Source organism: Dryobates pubescens, chromosome Z (genome assembly GCF_014839835.1).
Source record: "Dryobates pubescens isolate bDryPub1 chromosome Z, bDryPub1.pri, whole genome shotgun sequence".
In the NCBI taxonomy this organism is placed as follows: Eukaryota; Metazoa; Chordata; class Aves; order Piciformes; family Picidae; genus Dryobates; species Dryobates pubescens.
In genome coordinates, this window is record NC_071657.1 from 100,986,072 (window position 1) to 101,001,755 (window position 15,684).

Consider the following 15,684-nt stretch of genomic DNA (forward strand, 5'->3'; position numbering starts at 1 on the left):
CTACAACTACCTGAGGGGGGGTTGTAGACAGGCAGATGTTGGTCTCTTCTCCCAGGCAACCAGTACCAGAACAAGAGGACACAGTCTCAGGCTGCATCAGGGGAGGTTTAGGCTGGAGGTTAGGAGGAAGTTTTACACAGAGAGAGTGATTGCCCATTGGAATGGGCTGCCTGAGGAGGTGGTGGGGTTGCCGACGCTGGGGGTGTTCAGGGCGAGGCTTGACAGGATGCTTGGTTGTATGGTTTAGTTGATTAGGTGGTGTCGGATGATAGGTTGGACACGATGATCTCGAAGGTCTCTTCCAACCTGGTTAATTCTATTCTATTCTATTCTAAAAAGAGGACACAGTCTTAAGCTGCACCAGGGGAAGTTTAGGCTGGAGGTGAGGAGAAAGTTCTTCACAGAGAGAGCTGTTAGCCATTGGAATGTGCTGCCCAGGGAGGTGGTGGAGTCCCCATCCCTGAAGGTATTCAAGAGGGGATTGGACGTGGCATGAGGTAGTCATGAGGTGTTGGGCGACAGGTTGGACTTGATGATCTTTGAGGTCTTTTCCAACTTTATTGATTCCAAAATAAAATTCCAAATTATTTTATTTTACTGTAATAGATCAGACACCTATCTTAAGTTTTGGACTATTCACATTTGGTTAAAAATACAGTGGACATATATAAAATAAAACGCAACTCACCTTATGCCTACTTCACACAGACATTATGAGAATTTTTCTCTTTCTAATATCTTTTGCAGTTCCCTAAATGCCTGTTTGTACTTGTTGCATTTCAGTGTGCCCTGAGGATCAAAAATGTGTGGGAGAAGGACAGACCAAAACAATACATAGAGAACATCCCCAAGGCCCAACTACATCTTCCAGTTGTTCTCATCTTGCACAGGAGGAAAGTCTCTCTGAAACAAGTCCCAAGGGCTTATAGCAAATTCCTGTTTGAAACAGCCCTGGTGCTGTCTGCACACAGAAACAGAGACTGACGCACAGCGCTCAGAATAGGAGAAAATCAGTGAAATTTTAACTCTAAGCTGTGCCATAGGATTACAAACTGACGAACCAATTTCTAACACAGCCTAGATAAATCAAACTTGGTCTTTACTCTTTCCTGCTGACATTTTTTTTCCCTCAGCAAAAATGAAGGTAACTAGGGCTGCCCATTCCCTCAGTTGGAACAGTATACATCACATTATCAAAGCTGTGTTCTAATTCACAATACCAAGGCAAAATGAACCATTATTCACTGCTACTTCTAGCAGAAAGAATAGTTTAACTGCACAGTACCTAAATTTCTGATTCTGTCTCCAACGTTTCTCTGATATTTACAGCAGTTGAAACACATTAGAAGATTGCTCCTGATTTGGGGAGGTTTCCCTAATATCTTTTTTTTTTTTTTCTCATAAATAACTTACTCATTGAAACTCTTGAGAACCAAAACAATTTCAAATAATTAAACAGTTGAGATCCTTTTATCAAATATTTTTCATTATAAAATTACTTTTGCTTAGCAAATTGACAACCCTTTGTTTTAATGATATTTCAGTCTTGTTATTATGTTTTTAATATGCTAGATTCGTTCCAGTTGAATGGGAGCCCAGAATCCTATCACCTCACTGACCAACACGGGAAATCCTATAGCAGTCATTCAGGCAGCTTGCAGTGCAGTGCTCATTGCTGTTAGCTCATAAAATAAGTGATTTGCTGCAGAACTCTAAACCATGTCCTGAAGTTTCTGAACTGAGTTTGTGAGACAGAATGTCTGCTTCATTGAAACAGAACAACGGGGACATCCCATGGCCCCTCCTGTTTATTACAGCTGATTATGTCTTTTTATTATTTCTTATTATTACTACTTATGCCCATTTCACATCATATTTAACTGCATTTGCAGATCATACTCACATGTCCAGAGTCACGAGTCCAGAGAAGAGCAACAAAGTTGGTGAGGGGTTTGGAACATAAGCCCTACGAGGAGAGGCTGAGGGAGCTGGGGTTGCTTAGCCTGGAGAAGAGGAGACTCAGGGGTGACCTTATTACTCTCTACAACTACCTGAAGGGAGGCTGTGGACAGACGGATGTTGGTCTCTTCTCCCAGGCAAGCAGTACCAGAACAAGAGGACACAGTCTCAGGCTGCGCCAGGGGAGGCTCAGGCTGGATGTTAGAAAAAAGTTCTATACAGAAAGAGTGATTGCACATTGGAATGGGCTGCCTGGGGAGGTGGTGGAGTCACCATCACTGGAGGTTTTTAGGAGAAGACTTGACAGGGTGCTTGGTGCCGTGGGTTAGTTGTTTGGGTGGTGTTGGATTGGTTGATGGGTTGGACGCGATGATCTTGAAGGTCTCTTCCAACCTGGTTTATTCTATGTATTCTATTCTATGTATTCTTATATTCTATGTTATGTCAGTGACCACATGCCCTACTGTAGGCTCTGCTCTTCACATCAAGTTTTCTGTTTCAGTGGATTTGGGAATTTTCACAGTTCCTTTCTTACTATAACATCCTTCCACATTAGAAAAAATGGGCTTGCTTTCTGATTTGCTACACAGCATTCCTTTGGTTGTGACTGGAATTTAGGATTCAGCTACAGCAGGGTTTTCCAGTTCCACTTCTAATGCTATCTGCTCTTGTCTCTTTCCAAACTGATAAAATTTTTTTATAGGTTACTTTTTTTTTCTTCTACTAATGTGCTGCATTGGTTTAGCTGGCTGTGCTCATGAGGAGCAACAGCGGACATGACTACGCCCTCTATCCCACAGTGTCAGAGTGGAAGCAGGGACTGGTGCTTCCCAGGAGTGGGAAGGGGTGGCAGAGCGCTGTGGTGTTAATGAGTTATTCAATACCATGCTGACATAATGCTCACTGCAAAAGCAAAGGTCTGTCTGGGGGTGAAAGGGATTTATGGGGTTTGTAGTTCATTCTGTAGCTTGTAAAGTTTCCTGTTTGTGGGGGTTTGTTGCTTTTTCCCTTCTCCCAGACTGGTGTGCTTCCCTTTTTCCTTTGTTTGACTGTGGAATGCGGGTTGTATTTTATCTGTTCCCTTGCCTGCTACATACATACATCTGTTGTTGTTTTGTTTTGTGGGTTGTGTTTTTTTCCTTATCTCAATTCATGAGGGTTTTGTCTTATCTGAACCCCTTATCTTCCTTCTCCTTGTCCCCCCCCCCAGAAGGGAATGAAGCGGGTAGGAGGGTGGCAGTAGTGGTTCAGAGATTCTGTCTAACCATAACAGTTTTTTGTTTGTTTTGGTGAGTCATGTTTATAGCAAACTGTGTTAAACCAGGACAGCCTATTTTTTGGCAGCCAACATGAGGTCCAAAAGATTTGAGATAACAAGAGAATTACATTTTGCTAAATTAAACTTGTTTATCTTATTTGTATGTTCACCATGATAAGACATTTACAGCATCTGCTTTCCTGGTCACATTACATAAGACTTTAAGCATTTGTAGCCCATGAGCCATCTACAGTGCTGTTTGCAGCCTTAGGGAAATTACTTAAAGCTATGGTGTTACTGTGCTGGTTACTGACATGTTATGATGTGATTATGCTACTGGTTGCCCAGTTAATCTAGTGTTCATATGCAGTGTCACCATTTATCAGGAATCTCACCCAGCTGATGACTGGAACAGTGGAGAACACTTTTTCAGCTTTTGAGAGTTTTGAATACCTTTGGGACACCACCATCAGCCTAGTACTAGTATTAGGTCTCCTAAATGTGTGCCTGATCTTTCCCAGAGTAATACAAATCTTTCTCAAGAATACCACTGGGAGATTTGCCCCAAGGCTGGCTAATTATGAGTGGTAGGGTATGTGAGGGAGTATGGGCAAGTGCCTAGGACAGCAGTCACCTCTGACTTCTTGGAACTTCACCCATGAAGAAGTACAAAATACTGACAAGCTGCTGAAGTGTCTGGGAAAAGTCTGCTGTCAGCCTGGAATTTCCTGACAGATACAAATCATCATGATGTGTTGGGTCCTGAATGACCATCCTCAGCCTACAGACCCAGATGAAGTTTCATGTACACCAGCCACATAAAGAAGGTTTCTACAAACTGCACCACCATCACTGGATGTTAGGAAGAAGTTCTTCACCATGAGAGTTGTGAGACACTGGAACAGGTTGCCCAGGGAGGTGGTAGAAGCCCCATCACTGAAGGTTTTTAAGGCCAGGCTGGATGTGGCTCTGGGCAACCTGATCTAGTGTGAGGTGTCCCTGCCTATGGCAGGTGGCTTGGGACTAGATGATTGTTGAGGTCCCTTCCAACCCTGACAATTCGATGATTCTATGATTCTATGCTAGCTCATTGGCAATAAGATCCTTGGCCCTCTTTTATGGCCAAGGACAAACAGTGGATGAAATGATTAGCATGTGTGGGGGACTGTAATATATCTGTGAACCCTCAGAAGAGCTCTGGTGAGAAAACATCACTGTGCTCCCATGAGAATCTGGAAACTCCCTGGACAGACTGAGTGGGAATGAGAAACCGCAAGATAAGATGTGAGGCCACCTGGACTAGCTTAACAAGTAACTATAGCAATGCTATCGCTAACCCATAAGAATCTTGATACAAGTTCAATAGCCAATTGCAGACAGCCACACTAACAATACAGGCAATATATGAGTTGTGTGGTGAAATAAACGACCCTTTTTTGCCCTTCTATATGCTCTGCTTGCGTTTGATTTTTGTCGGACAGACCATCACCTTATCCCTACCCCTATCCCTATACAGCGACAGCATGCTCCAGCAATATGAGGGAAGTGTCTTTTTCATGTACTGACCTGTGCTTCAGCTGTGGAAGAACTGTTCCAGGAAGCCCATCAACTCAAAGAGAACATGTTCTGTTTTCAGCTGTTAGGAGCTAGCAATTCCCTATCCAAGACAGAGAATCCAGTAGATACACACTATGGCTTACTGTCTGATTTTACTTACATGACCATGGGGAAGACATGAGACAGAGGAAAAGAAAATCCACTTCACTCCTAGCTGCATGATTCTGTGAATTACAAGGATTCTCTTCCCAGAGGAACACTGCCCCAGCTTCCAGTTGAAAATCTCCCAATAAGATCAGATTAATTGATACTGCTTCTGATCTTCTTGAAGGGACCTCCAAAGCATTCTTACATTCTGATCAGGATTAGAAGGGACTTGCCTCTAACCGTGAGGGACAATAGGGTTTGTTAAACAGTGTGGATCAGGTGGCCTAGCATGTCAAACACACAGAGTATAAAGCTTGTAGGAAAAGAATTAAGAGAGGCATAAGCCCATTTAGAGCTTAGACTGGCCACTGCTGTGAAGGACAACAAAAAGGCCTTCTACAAATACATTAATAGCAAGAGAAGGGGCAAGAAGAACCTCCACTCCTTGTAACAAAAGATAAGGAAAAGGCAGAGGTACTTAACACCTTCTTTGCCTCAAATTTTAATAGCAGGATAGGTTGTCTTCCAGACAACTGGCCTCCTGAGCTGATGGAGGCAGAGAGCAGTATAGTTCCCCTGTGATCCAGGACGGCATAATTAGAGACCCTCTTAGCTGCTTGGATCCCTACGAGTCCATGGGACTGGATGAGATCCATCCTAGGGTGCTGAGAGAGCTGGCAGATGAGCTGGCCAAGCTGCTCTCCACCATTTTTCAACAGTCCTGGCTCACTAGAGAGGTCCCAAATGACTGGAAGCTGGCCAATGTGATGCCCATGCACAAGAACGGCCAGTTGGATGAGCCAGGGAATTCCAGGCTGTGCTGGGTTGAGGCAGCCCCCTCTCCCCACCACGGGCAAAAACAGACAACTCAGACAAACAGATTGCAAAAGTGATGGAAAGTTTAAATAGAAAGCAGTGGTTACAGAAAACCAGAAATGCAGTGACAAAGAGAAACTCCAAAGCAAACCCAGGAACATCTCATTCCCCACCTGAGGGTACACCCACGACCCCCAGGGCTCCTTCTTCCTCCCCCACTGCTAGGCTAGTCTCAGCTGGCCAGGTTTGAGACTGCCCATCCCTCTGTGGCCTTGGGCCTAGCCAGGCCCAAAGCCAGGAGACATCTTCCCCAGTTACCGGCTGACGGAGGAGGAAGAAAAGAGGAAGTGCCAGACCCCGCACTGGATCTTATAGTGGTGCAAAGAATTATGGTAAGAAATACCTAATTTCCTGTGCCCTGTGCTCTGGGCTGGACTTCTGGACACAGGAAGTAAACACAGCAGGGAGCACCCAGCTCAAACTGCAACACAGGCCTGTCAGCCTGACCTCAGTGCCAGGCAAGATTATGGAACAGGTCGTCTTGAGTGCAGTCACACAGCATTTACAGGATGGCCTAGGGATCAGGCCCAGCCAGCATGGGTTTAGGAAGGGCGGGTCCTGCCTCACCAACCTGATCTCCTATGATCAGGTGGCCCTCCTGGTGGATGTGGGGCAGGCTGTGGATGTAGTCCACCTGGACTTCAGCAAAGCCTTTGATACTATTCCCCACAGCAAATTCCTGGCCAAGCTGTCAGCCCATGGCTTGCACAGCAGCACTCTGCACTGGTTCAGGAACTGGGTGGAGGGCCAGGCCAGAGAGTGGTGGTGAATGGTGCCACATCCAGCTGGCAGCCAGTCACTAGTGGTGTGCCCCAGGGATCAGTGCTGGGCCCCATCCTGTTCAATATCTTTATTGATGATCTGGATGACAGTATTAAGTCCATCATCAGTAAGTTTGGAGATGACATCAAACAGGGGGGAGGTGTTGATCTGTTGGAAGGTAGGAGAGCTCTGCAGAGGGACCTTGACAGGCTGAATAGATGGGCAGAGTCCAACATATCTAAGTGCCAGGTTCTACACATTGGCCACACCAACCTCAAGGAGCACTACAAGGTGGGCTCAGAGTGGCTGAAGAGCATCCAGGCAGAAAGGGTACTGGTTGATAGTAGGCTGAACATGAGCCAGCAGTGTGCCCACATGGCCAAGTAGTCCAATGGCATCCTGGCCTGTATCAGGGAATAGTGTGGCCAGCCAGAGCAGAGAAGTAATTCTGCCCCTGTACTCAGCACTGGTTAGACCACACCTTGAGTCTTGTGTCCAGTTCTGGGCCGCTCAGTTTAGAAAAGTTGTTGAGTTGCTGGAATGTGTCCAGAGAAGGGCAACAAAACTGGGGAGGGGTTTGGAGCACAGCCCTATGAGGAGAGGCTGTGGGAGGTGTGGTTGCCTAGCCTGGAGAAGAGGAGGATTTAAACGCGCTTTACTGCTGCGCGCAAGGGCTCCATTCGTCGGGAAGCCGTGCTGGGACCGCACCGGGACCTGCAGCCACCGGGGACCGTCCGACTCTCTCCTGTTGGGGCCGCCGGAGCTGAGAACGTCCCTTGAACACGCCGCGAGGTCAGCGGGAAACGTCTCTTCGCGCCGCTGGGGCTCGTGATCTCTGCGTCACCCCCGGCTGATCTCATCTCCCATCTCATAGGGAACTCTGCTGTCTCCCTGGAGCCCAAATTAATGATGTTACCAGAAGGCTGCCCAGGCTGGTACAGCCTTCTGACTATTATCCTTTGCTACTTATGCAGATAGGGAATGATGATGTTGTAGTCAGAACTCCCAGGGCTATCAAAAATGATTTCAGGGCCCTGGGAGATCTGGTTGAGGGGTCAGGTGCTGAAATAATTTTTTCCTCAATACCCTTAGTTGCAGGAGGGAATACCACAAGGAACAGGACAGCAGCCATAATCAACAAGTGGCTTAGAGGCTGGTGCAGACAAAAGAATTTTGGGTTTTTTGATCTTGGTAAAATTTCTACTGCACCAGGCCACCTGGCAACAGATGGAGTACATCTGTCCCAAAGAAGGGGAAAGGTCACAGTATATGAGAATGGCCTGTCCCCCAAAGGTAAAAAGATTCTGGGGAGGGAACTGGCAGCTCTCATCGACAGGGCTTTAAACTAGTTTTGAAGGGGGGAGGGGCTGAAACTAGTCCCCTCAGGCAAGAGTCTGGGGGCAGTAAGCTAGGGTCAGAGGCCAAACCAGCAGCCCAGCTGAGGTGCATGTACACTAATGCACGAAGCATGGGAAACAAACAAGAGGAGCTGGAAGCCTTGTTGCAGCAGGAAAGTTATGACGTAGATGCCATCACAGAGACGTGGTGGGATAGCTCACATGACTGGAGTGCTGCAATTGATGGCTACAGGCTTTTCAGGAGAGATAGACAAGGAAGAAGGGGTGGAGGGGTGGCCCTGTACATCAGGGAGGCACTAGATGCCATTGAGCTAGAGATTAGGGACAATCAGGTTGAATGCTTGTGGGCAAGAATTAGAGGGAAGACCGGTAGGGCAGACATCCTGGTTGGAGTCTGTTATAGACCACCCAACCAGGAGGGTGATGTCGATGAAGCATTCTATAGACAGCTTAAGGCTGTCTCAAGATCTCCTGACCTTGTCCTTATGGGCGACTTCAACCTGCCTGACATCTGCTGGGATCTCAACACAGCAGAGAGGAGACAGTCCAGGAGGTTCTTAGACTGCATAGAGGACAGCTTCTTATCCCAGGTGCTGTGTGTGCCTACCAGGGGCAAGGCTATGCTTGACCTCCTCTTCACCAACAGGGAAGGGCTGGTGGGGATGTGGTGGTCGGAGGCTGTTTAGGGGCCAGCGACCATGAAATAATAGAATTTTCGGTATTTGGTCAAACTAAGAAGGGCAGCAAGAAGACCTCCACTCTGGACTGCAGGAGGGCAGACTTCAGGTTGCTCAAGGAAATAATTCAGATGGTTCCTTGGGAGAAAGCCCTTAAAAATAAAGGGGTCCAGGAGGGATGGACCTGCTTCAAGAAAGAACTGTTGAAGGCGCAGGAGCAGGCTGTGCCAGTGTGCCGGAAGAGGAGCCGCCGGGGCAGACAGCCAGCCTGGTTGTGTAATGAACTTTTAATAGAACTAAGGGAAAAAAAAGAGGGTGTATAATCTTTGGAAGAAAGGTGAGGCAACCCATGGGATGTTTAAAGATGTTGCTAGGGCATGTAGGAGGAAAATTAGGGAGGTAAAAGCACATTTGGAACTTAAACTGGCCTCTGCTGTGAAGGACAACAAAAAGTCCTTCTATAAATATATTAATAGCAAGAGGAAGGGCAGGGACAACCTCCACTCCTTGGTTGACATGGAGGGAAATGTTGTATCACAGGATGAGGAAAAGGCAGAGGTACTTAACACCTTCTTTACCTCAATTTTTACTAGCGGGAAAGAACGTCTACCAGACAGCTGGCCTGCAGAGCTGGCAGAAGGAGCCAGGGAGCTGCATAATTTCCCTGTGTTCCATGAGCAAGGAGCTCTCCTCAGCAGCTTAGACCCCCACAAGTCCATGGGACCAGATGGGATCCATCCTAGGGTGCTGAGAGAGCTGGCAGATGAGCTGGCCAAGCCACTCTCCATCATTTTTCATCAGTCCTGGCTCATGGGAGAGATCCCAGATGACTGGAAGCTGGCCAATGTGGTGCCCATCCACAAGAAGGGCCGGTTGGATGAGCCAGGGAATTCCAGGCCTGTCAGCCTGACCTCAGTGCCAGGCAAGATTATGGAACAGGTCATCCTGAGTGCAATCACACAACACTTAGAGGATGGCCAAGGGATCAGGCCCAGCCAGCATGGGTTTAGGAAGGGCAGGTCCTGCCTGACCAACCTGATCTCCTTCTATGATCAGGCGACCCGCCTGGTGAATGTGGGGAGGCCTGTGGATGTAGTCTACCTGGACCTCAGCAAGGCCTTTGACACCGTTCCCCACAGCAAACTCCTGGCCAAGCTGTCAGCCCATGGCTTGGATGGGAGCACACTGCGATGGGTGAGGAACTGGCTGGAGGGCTGAGCCCAGAGAGTGGTGGTGAATGCTGCCACATCCAGCTGGCAGCCAGTCACCAGTGGTGTGCCCCAGGGATCAGTACTGGGCCCCATGCTCTTTAACATCTTTATTGATGATCTGGACGAGGGCATTGAGTAAATCATCAGTAAATTTGCTGACGACACCAAGCTGGGGGCAGGAGTTGATCTGCTGGAGGGTAGAGAGGCTCTGCAGAGGGACCTCGACAGGCTGGACAGATGGGCAGAGTCCAACGGCATGAGATTGAACACATCCAAGTGCCGGGTTCTGCACATTGGCCACAACAACCCCATGCAGAGCTACAGGCTGGGGTCAGTGTGGCTGGAGAGCAGTCAGGCTGAGAAGGACCTGGGGGTGCTGGTTGACGGTAGACTGAACATGAGCCTTCAGTGTGCCCAGGCAGCTAAGAGGGCCAATGGCATCCTGGCCTGCATCAGGAACAGTGTGGCCAGCAGGAGCAGGGAGGTCATTCTGCCCCTGTACACTGCACTGGTTAGGCCGCACCTCAAGTACTGTGTCCAGTTCTGGGCCTCTCAGTTTAGGAAGGAGGTTGACTTGCTGCAACGAGTCAGAGAAGAGCAACAAAGTTGGTGAGGGGTTTGGAACACAAGCCCTACGAGAAGAGGCTGAGGGAGCTGGGGTTGCTTAGCCTGGAGAAGAGGAGACTCAGGGGTGACCTTATTACTCTCTACAACTACCTGAAGGGAGGTTGTGGACAGATGGATGTTGGTCTCTTCTCCCAGGCAAGCAGTACCAGAACAAGAGGACACAGTCTCAGGCTGCGCCAGGGGAGGTTCAGGCTGGATGTTAGGAAAAAGTTCTATACAGAAAGAGTGATTGCCCATTGAAATGGGCTGCCTGGGGAGGTGATGGAGTCGCCATCACTGGAGGTTTTCAGGAGAAGACTTGATAGGGTGCTTGGTGCTGTGGGTTAGTTGTTTGGGCGGTGTTTGATTGGTTGATGGGTTGGACGCGGTGATCTTGAAGGTCTCTTCCAACCTGGTTTATTCTATGTATTCTATGTATATTCTATTCTATATACTGAAACCAAATACATTTATTTTCTCTATCTGACTTTTCAATCATGACTAAAAGTGAAATTAAGGCCAAGGGTCTGGGACAGCTGCTATGGTGAATGTCATCCTAGACAGGGTGGACTTTTCATGCCATGTCCCATATGTAATTCCATTTAGCTTCAGTGACAGTTCTGCATAAGGATTATAGACACAATGAAGCCATAAAATCAGTGTAATGATTTGAGAAGTATCATATATATATATCCCACACCCTTCTGAGTAATGTTTGTTGCATGAGAAACGTGGGCATTGCGAGGATTTGTGAAGCTTGCAGGATGTTATGTAGTTTGCAAAATTCCTTGTTCCAGGTAGCTGCTGTGCTTACTCTTTTTCCAGTTTTGATTTTAATGTTGGAACTTTGCACGGGTACCTGTGCAGATTTGGTCAGGTATTTTCCTTTTGTTTTCCCCTCTCTCTTTTGGTGTAATCTGATATCCCTGCAATAGAGTAGTAAATTGTTGTGTATCTCCACTAAAATTCTTTTTCTTCTTTCTGTTAACTCCTCATCAATGGGACAGAGAGAAAGGGAGTGGAGGAGGAAGATTATTTTACCCCCTTAGAATCAGCAGTCTCATTGGTTTAATATTTTTCTTTCTACCTAATAGTTCAATTTGCTTCTACAAGCATTTATCAGGGAATTTATGATATTCAGATGCAAAACGCAGGGACTCCAAGACGAACACTATTGTGTTTTTTCATTTGTAATTTCTTCATGAGAAGCATGAAAGACAAACAAAAGAAATATCTTTATGTCCTTGATCAGATAACAATCATTTCATTAAATTTAAAAACATATGAAAATTTCAGTGTGGGACTGTTGCTGCACATAGGCACAGGGAGGTTTGGAATCTCCCTCTGTGGAGATATTCAATACTCCTCTGGATGAGTTCCTTTATAATCTGGTGTTGGTGATCCTGCTCTGGCAGGGGGGTTGGACTAGAGGATCTTTCGAAGTCCCTTCAAACCCCTGAAAACCTGTGATTCTGTGATTCTCTAGACTAAACAGCCCCAGGTCTCTCAACCTCTCCTCCTAAGGCACATGCTCCCATCCCGTAATCATCCTGGTAGCTCTCTGTTAGACGCTCTCCATCAGGCCCTTGATCCTCTTGAACTAGGGAGCCCAAAACTGGATGCAATATTCCAGGTGAGGGCTCACCAGGGCAGAGTCCAGGGGGAGGAGAACCTCCCTCAATTTGCTGGACACAGTCTTCTTAATGTACCCCAGGATGCCATTGGCCACCTTGGCCACAAGGGCATATTGCTGTCCCATGGATAACTTGTTCACCAGGACTCCCAGGTCCTTCTCCACAGGGCTGCTCTCCAGCAGATGACCTCCTAACCTGTAGTGGTGTAGTTTATTATTCTGTCTCAGAACTCTGCACTTATCCTTACTGAACCTCATTAGGTTCTTCTCTGCCCACCTCTCCAGGTCTCGCTGAATGGTTGCACAGCTTTCAGGTGTATCAGCCAAGCCTCCCAGTTTGGTATCATCAGCAAACTTGCTAAGCAGACACACTGTCCCCTCATCAATGTCAGTGACAAAGATGTGGAACAGGACTGGACCCAGCACTGATCCTTTGGTGACTCCACTGGTTATAGCCCTCCAGCTGGGCTTGGCACCATTGACCACTACTCTTTGGACTCTATTTTGTAATGAGTTCTTAATCTGTCTCACTGTCTGTTCTATCCCACACCTTCTGAGCTTACTCACAAGGATATTATTTGAGACACTGTCAAGGTAGTCTCCATCCGCTGGTAACTCATTCAGTTATGACATCATAGAAGGTTATCAGATTACTCAAGATGATTTCCCCTTGGTGAATCCATGCTGACTGCTCCTGATCATCTTCTTTTCTTCCAAGTGTCTAGAAATGACCTCCAGAAGGAGCCGCTACATTATTTTGCCAGGGATGGAAGTGACACTCAACTGTCTGTAGTTTCCTGGAACCCCTTTCTTGCCCTTTTTGAAGACTGGAGTGACACTGGCTTTCCTCCAGTCCTCAGGAACCTCTCCTGTCTGCCAGGATTTTGCAAAAATGATGGAGAGTGGTAGAGTGCCAACATCAGGCAGCTCTCTCAACACTCTTGGGTGCATCACATCAGGCCCTATGGACTTGTAAATATTTAATTTGTGAAACTGTGGTGGGTTGAAAATTCCGCCCCCAACATTAAATTTGCCAGAGCAGCTCAGTTGGAAGCAAATGAAAGCTGCATTTACAGGCAAAACTACAATCTAAAATGGAATGCAATGAATATGTACAAAATACACAATTTTTACGATATTTACAAGTATTTACAGTTAATAAACAGCACAAGAACCCCCCTGGTCAAAGACTGTTACCCTCTATCCTACATGTACAAAAGAAGGGACAAGAGAAAGGAGCAGAGAAATTAATACCAAAACAACGCAGCCAAGGTCAAGCAGAAGCAAGTTAGTATCTCTGCAGAACGAAGCCAGAAGAGAAGAAAAATTGTTTTGGTACAACCAATCTTATGGTAGATATCTCTTGAATGGGATTGTTTAGAATTATCTTTGTTTTCCTTTTTATACCCAATAGTGATTTATTTACATTTTACTACTTTTCTGCTCAAAATCTGTGAAAAATTTTAAAGGCATAGCCTAAAACTACCACAGTAGCTGATCCCTAACAGAGTCTTCATTGACTAGTGGAAAGTCTTCTCTCCTCCAGCCTTCCTCTCCTTCATCCAGGGTCTGGACTTCATAGCGAAGTTCTGTCTCAGGTGTAAAGACTAAAGTAAATAAGGCATTCAGTAACTCTCTGCATCCTTAGTTATCAGGGCTGCCTTCTCATTCTGCAGTGAGGCCACACCTTCCCTATTCTTCCTTTTCCTACTGATATATTTGAAGAAGCCCCTCTTGTTCTCTTTTACTTCCTTTGCCAGTTTTAGTTCCAAGATGGCTTTGGCCTTCCTTGTTGCCTTCCTATATTGTCCTAGCAATTTCTCTATAGCTCTCCCAAGTGACAAGTCCCTTCTTCTATGAACTGTAGGTATTTTTCTTCTTTGAGATTTCCTTCAGAAGCTCCTTGCTCACCCATGCAGGTCTCCTGGCACGTCTACTCCGTTTTTCACTCAAGGGAGCACACCTAATTTGGGTTTGGAGGAAGTGGTATTTAAAAGTTGGCCAACCTTCTGGGGCTCCTTTACCCTACAGAATCTTACCTCATGGGATTCCTGCAAGTATGTTTCTGAGGAGTACAAAGTTAGCCCTGCAGAACTCCAGAGTTGTAATCCTATTTACTGCCCTGTTTCTGCCCTGTGTAATACTAAACTCCACTATGTCATGATCACTGTTGTTAAGGCTGTTCCTGACCTTAATGTCCCCAACCAGTCCTTCTTTATTAGTTAATACAAAGTCCAGCAGTGTGCCTTTCCTTGTTGGCTCCTCCACTACCGGCATCAAGAAGTTATTATCGACACACTGCAAGAGCCTCTTGGGCTGGATGTGCCTGGCTGTCTGAGCTTTCCAATATCAGGGTGATTGAAGTCACCCATGAGTACCAAGGAGTGTGTACTAGAAGCTGCCTCCATTTGACTGCAGAAGGTCTCATTAGTGTCTTCTGCTTGATTTGGTGGTCTGTAGTAGACCCCCCATAACAGTTTCACCTCCCTTTCCACATCCCTTAATTCTCACCCACAAGCTTTCCACCTGTTCTGCTTCTCCCCCTCAGTGGAACTTGACACATTCTAGTTGCTCTCAAAAGTAGAGAGCAACACAATCTTGTTCGTCTATCTTTCCTGAACAGTACATAGCCATTCATGACAAAACTCCAGTCATGGGAGCTGTCCCACTACGTTTCAGTGATTCCAATTATGTCATAGTCATGCAGCCTAATGCAGATCTCCAACTCTTCCTGCTTATTCCCCACACGCCATGCATTAGTATATAAGCATTTCAGTTTTCACTCCTGCTGTACAACCACTCCTGGTCACCTTCATGGCCACCAACCTACCAGTGAGCCCTGCATGTGCTGGTGTTTCCTTGTTGGCTATTGCATCTTCCCCAACACATGGCTCATTATCCCCTACCTCCCCTGAAGCAGCAGTGGAGCTGGCACACCACCTCTCAAGTATCCCAGGCTTGTTTCCAGTGAGCCTAGTTTTCCCCCTTTCCCACTTCAAATCTAGTTTAAAGCTTGATTAATGAGCCCAGCCAACCCTTGTGATATAAACCTTCTCACCTTTTGAGAGAGATGTACACCATCCACTGCCAGCAGATCTGGCATCACACGAGGTGACCCATGGTCCACAAACCCAAAGTCCTGTTGGAGGCACCAGGCTTGAAGACAACAATTGACCTGGCGAGTCCTCCTCCGTCTTTCTGGGGTGGTCCCTGTAATTGGAAGGACAGAAGAGAACACTGCTGTGCTCCCACTCCTTTGACCAGTTTTCTCAAAGCCCAGAAGTCTCTTTTGGTAACTCTCAGCTTCCCTTTTTCAAGGTGGTCATTACCTATCTGGAAGGTTAATAATGGGTAATAATCTGTAAACTGTACCACAGTAGGAAGCCTTCTTACCACATCCTTAATCCAAGCCCTGGGGAAACAGCAGACTTGCCTTTGAAGTAGGTCAGGTCTCCATATTGGGCTTTCTGTTCCCAGCAGAAGGGAGTCACCAATAACGATGACTCTACTCTTTTTTTGATAGAAGATGCTGGTATGGTAGGCCTTGGCTTTCTTAGTCTCGGGAATACTTCAAAGCCAGATGGTTCATCTTTCTCACTGACTGGCCGCACTTGAAGGACATATTCCCTGTTCTGCAAAG